A 6000-nucleotide genomic window follows, 5' to 3' on the forward strand; every position below is an offset into this window, starting at 1 on the left:
TAGAAGGTCTCTTCAGAGTGGGTATCTCGGTTGCAGTACGTTTGGGTGCTTAAAAGGGAATACAATGGCTTATAGGCCTTAGGGTGGTGTGGTTTTATGCTAGGATCTCTTGTGGTGAGCTTTGGGTGAGGATCGTAGTATTCTAACAAGGAGAAGTGTCAGTTTGAGGGAAATTCGGAAGGAACTCGGAGAAATGGGATAGCTTGGTAGTAGCTTAGATCAGCACGGTAATGGATATGATCGGTTCTTTGGCTACTTATGATGTGGTGATCCTCTACAAGTGTTTCGTGCCAATGCTCTTAGGTTTTGCCGACCTGTGTGGCTTGGTTGAGTTAGAGGGATTCAGTTCTGATAGCTGGGTTATGTGCAAATGGATTTCAAAGTGTTCTCAATAGTTTCTACCACGGTTCGAGGTGTATATTTCCTGTTGGCATGAGGATCATGTTGCGTGTTGTGATTTTTTTCCTAGATGAGATCAAATGGAAGGTTCCTGGCTAATTGAGTATGTAGTTTGCTTGTGACTCAGAGTTGATTACGAGATTCTCGTACTTTTCATATTCATGATATATGCGATATGTTGTGTGGGATTAAGATTTGCATGTGCAAGGTCACGATTTAGTTTTAAAGGAAGGGCATGAATTCTTAGACAACATGGGTTGTTTCAGATGACTAGATGAATGATATTACTACTTGGTATTGCCTGAGAAGAGCCTACATTTCAGAAGGTGCACTGAGTGTTGACTTACGGATGCTTCATTGGTATTGTGGTACTCGCCTGGATGATCGACTGCTGATATTCAAATTTTTTCTATGTGGCACGGAAGAATTTTAGAAGTATTTCTTGTGGGATGATCGTGTATGAGAGAGGTTTTAGACATTCGGGCGACGGAGTTAGGATCAGATATGATGATTCATGTGTTCTATGGACTTGGAGACTAGGAATTTTCAAAGACAATTTTTTTGTGGTTGTGGAATGTGAAGATGGGGCTGAAGCTAGCCAGATGATAGTATGTGTTATGGTTCAGTCATTGTGGACTTTCAGAGGGTTATGTATCTATTTGTGGGTGACCAGAGTGGATTTGGGGTCCATTGGCAAGCCCAATGAGGATGTGTATTCTACACCGGGTCGAATTGGTTGACTCTGTACTGCTGTTGTTGAGGGATGTGCCATTCAGTTAGAGTTGAGCTTATTCGTGTTCTGAGATGTTCTATGAATTACCCTTCTATGTTACGAGGGGTTGGGATCCATTGGTTATAGGCACCCATGGTGTGGTCCTATGTGGGCTTTATAGTGGAATTCGAGCAAGATGGATATTAGGATGTTGAATAGTTGATTGCGCCTTGGTTATGTTCTCTCCGGACTGTGGTATATTGGGCTATTTGCTTCTCCGTGGTTCGGTCATGCACATTGGGTACTTGATGACAAGTTGCGCGTGGTTATTGATTTTGAGCATTGTGGCTTGAGGTATTTCATGTGGACCAGTGTTTGGATGGGGTCACGCATTGCATCTGGGTTATATCGGGATATGATCTTTTGTGTTAGATTCGTGTGTCTTGGTTCTACTATGTAAGATGGGTTTGTAGCATTGCGGCTGTGGTGGTACTTGTTGAACTTGTGGGATGGTTCTCTCGTTTGAGTCATTTTCCATGATTGAGTACATTTAGGTTGTTGCTCATTGGTGCACGGATTGCGTAGGTTGTGGTTTTAGGATGTATTGATATGGCATGTCACTTGAGTGGTTGTGTGATGAGAGAAGGCCATTGGACCGAGAATGGGTGTTATCAGATTTGTTTGCGGTATATTTGGAAGGATAATGTCATTGATCGACTTAGAAATTGGCTATAGTTCTTGTCGAAAGAGAGGGAGCTCCATGACTTGTTGATCTGATAAGTGGTTATGAGTTTCTGCGTGCTTCTTTCATCATTGGAAGTGTATAAAGGTTTTAGAATAAGATTTTATTTGATATGAGGTTTATTACCGTTACCGGGTTTGTTTTGAGCAGTTATTGTGATCAAAAGTTATTGTTAGAAGTACGCAAGTTATGCGGTATATCATGTGATTACATCTTGGGTTATGATTATGGCTTGATACAGCTTGTTCAGACTTATACAGTGTGTAGATGCGAGATTCAGATCTTATAGGAAATTTCGGCTGTTGGAAATTGAATTCTGTGGTTTATGAGCTAAGGTTAAAGTAATGATCTTCAGTTATGTTGCATTGTCAGGCCTACCTGGAATAGGGTGACGTGGGATCACCCCTGGGTATGTTCGTGGTAAGGTTACACAGTGATTTGATGGCTTTGGAATGACTCTTGGCACGTTCGATGACGAACGTATGTTTAAGTGAGGGAGGATGTAACGACCCGACCGATCGTTTTAAGCATTTGCACTTTGCTTGGTAGTTTGAGGGCATGAGTAGCTCTGTATGATGTATTATGAGTTGTGTGAATCGTCGGTTTTGGTTTTTAGGTTAATCAGAATTGATTTGGAAGAATGAATTTAATGATTTAAGCTTTAAGTTGGAAGAGTTGACCGAGTTTTGAAGAATGAATTTCATGATTTGGAAGAATGACTTGTGTGAATCACAGTTTCGATGTTGTTATGCGTGATTTGAGGATTTGAGTAGGTCCGTGTTATGTTTCGAAACTTGTTGGTATATTCGGACGGGATCCCGAGTGGCTCGGAGGAGTTTCAAACGAGGTTTGGTTCGTTTGGATCATTTTTGGCTAGGCTGGTGTGGCTGGGCTTCTGGTATGATCGCACATGCGGAGTTATGGGCGCAGGTGTGAAGCCGCAAAAGAGGCAGTGGAATCGTAGAGGCGGGAGTGCTGCTGGGAGCATGAGTCCGTAGAAGCAGAGGTTTCTTCACATCTACGAAGGCGCAGATGCGGTGAGTTTGGGTGCAGAAGCGGGGTCTTGCGCAGGAGCGAAGAGGAGCTCGCACCTGCGATGTCGCAGAAGCGAATATTGTTCCACAAGTGTGAGGGGTCGGCTGGTTAGTTGTGATCGCAGAAGCGTGATGTTGTCGCAGAAGCGACGCTGTAGAAGCGATTATTTTCTTCGTAGATGCGAACAGTGCTGGGCAGAAGCTATATTTTCAAGGGTTGGTCATTTTATTCTTATTTTTGAGACTTGGAGCTCGGTTTTGGACTACTTTGAAGAGGAATTTCACCACACTAATTGGGGTAAGCATCCTTAACTCGATTTTGTCTATATTTCACGAATCTATCTTTATTTTTGGCAATTGGTTGATGAATTTTAAATAGAAAATTGGAGGTTTTGTCTAAAGTTTCATAGAATGAATTTGCGAGTTTTGAACATCGATACGGAGTTGAATTTGAGTGAAACTAGTATAGTTGGACTCGTAATTGAATGGCTTGTCAGATTTTGTTAGTTTTGTTGGGTTCTGAGGTGCGGGCCCAGGTTTGTAGTTTTGGCTCATTTTGGGCTTTTGATTAAAGATTCGACCTTTATTGATTGGGTTTGTTTCCTTTGGCATTGTTTGATGTATTTGAGTTGCTTTTGGCTAGTTTCGAGTTGTTCGGAGGCCGTGCGCTTGGGATGGCATTTTTGGAGCATCGTTTGGCTTGCTTGTTATTGGATTTAGCTTGTTCGAGGTAAGTAATCCTTCTAAACTTGGAGTCGAGGGTATGGACCCTGATTATACGTGTTATGTGATTTTTTTGGAGGTGACGCACATGCTAGGTAACGGGCGTGTTGGCGTGAACCGTAGAAATTGAGACTCAGTCGATTCCGTAGAGCTGTATAGTCAATTAACTTGTATGTTTCCATGTATTTTTATGTGTTAGAGGAACTGAGATATGAATCATGTTAGAAATCATGCTTAAGCAAATTCTTGTATTATTGGGACCCACTGAGGTCATTTCTGTTGTCGAATTATATGTTTAAATTGTAATTACGTACTCAGTCATATACATTAATTGCATATTATATCTCATTCTCTATTGTTAATTATTGATACATCATATCATCATTTTGGGCTAGTTTCATGACAGTGTGAGCCCGAGAGACTAGAGAGATTGATGATTGAGTGAGGTTGAGGGAGTGATTGTGAGGTTATTGATACTATAGCACGTGAGTTGTCCGTGCGGATCCAGATATTGATACTATGTCACGCGAGTTGTCCGTGAAGCACGTGAGTTATTCGTGCATATCCAGATGTCGGTACTATGGCACGTGAGTTGTTTGTGCGGATTCATGCCATGATTGGCTCATTATAGCGCTTGGGCTGAAGGAGCCCCTCCGGAGTTTGTACACCCACAGTGAGTGCAGGTACCTATTGAGTATGAGCGCGAATGTCGAGTGATTGGGAGGACTGAGTGACTGAGAGGACTAAGTAGATTGATACTCTAAGAGTATGCATATTGTTATTCACTATGTTGTGCTGCATTCGGCATACACACTTGACATACATGTATAGAGATGCATTTTTTCTCATGTTGTACGGTATCACATCATTCATGACTTCTCATACACTTTGATATGTAGGCATAGAGATGTACATTTCCTCATGCCATCTGATAATGAAACATTTACCTGTTGAAAAATTTTGGAAAGAAAATCACGATTTTAAAACTTACTCATATTTTGGTGTTTTCGGTAAAATATTTGGGTTTTCACTGTTATACTTGAAAAGTATGCATATTTTTCGGAACTATGAATGAGCTGAATATTATATCTCTGAGTTATTTCCTGTACCACTTTTATTATATTGTTATGAGTTGTTGTTGGCTATTGGTGTTGGACTTTGACCCTTGTCCCAGCTCGTCACTACTTTCAATCTAAGGTTAGGTTTATTACTTATTGAGTACATGTGGTCGGTTGTACTCATACTATACTTTTGCACCTTGCGTGCAGATGTTGGATGTTGATGTAGCTGCGTACGACGGGAGCTGGATCTGAAGATATATCTGCGTTCCAATCATAGCTGCCTCTTGATCTTGGTAGCTTTAGTATTTCAGATCCGTTCATGTATATTTCAGACAGATGGTGTATTTTATTTTAAACCAGCTTTGTAAACTCTATATCTTAGAAGTTTATGATTTGTACTACCGATCCTTGGAAAATTCTTGTATAAAAGCAGTGTATTGTCATTTCTTTTCTTAAAAATCTCATTAAATTAGATAGTTGTTAATTGGCTTACCGATGGGTTGGGTTAGGTGCCATCACGACGGCTTAGATTTTGGGTCGTGACAAAATGGATGGCAATCCAAGCAGAGTTTTCTCTTTCATTCATAGTCAATGCTCTGCTCCCAAATGCTACCATATGGTCGTTCAATTAGCAGCACATCAGGCAGTACTTGGATATATCCAGCTCCACAAAAATTCTTGCATATGATACTCTTTCACTCTGGGCAGTCAATTTGTTTGTGCAAATTGGTTTGCCTAAGAAGCTAGCAATCTTTCCTAGGTTTTCTTCTGTCCAGTAGCGCAAAGGTAGACTAGGGAGTATTACTCAAAGGGGGATAACACACATTGGTGCATTCTGAATTTGGAATTCCAACTCCCCAGTCCTTCAAAGTCATAGTTCGATTATTGAATGTGTATGACCCATTCTGCAGAATCGTGGCCTTATCCTCCATTTTGTCAAACCTAAATATGATATATCCATCATCGTGCATAAACACCTTCGGAGTAGATACTGATTTCCAAACCTCGTATATGAACTTCAATATTTCTTTAAAAGCAGGGTTACCGCCCAATACATATCCAATAAGGGGAGATTCCCATTTATGACATTGTTGTTTAAGTTCCATAAGATTTAATTTGACTATCTTAGGTCCATATCTTACCACAGGGGGAAAGAATTTCAGTTGCATACTTATTATTCCGATCTGTTTCCTTTGACTATACTTGTCATGGTTTGGGAAGTCCTAATAGTACCAATAGAGAAATTTCAGCTTTCTATCCGCTGCATATGTGTCTACTTCCTTCTCTGTAACTGGTATAATTTTCTCTTGCTCTATCTGCGTAGCTTTC

Source organism: Nicotiana tomentosiformis, chromosome 9 (genome assembly GCF_000390325.3).
Source record: "Nicotiana tomentosiformis chromosome 9, ASM39032v3, whole genome shotgun sequence".
NCBI lineage: Eukaryota > Viridiplantae > Streptophyta > Magnoliopsida > Solanales > Solanaceae > Nicotiana > Nicotiana tomentosiformis.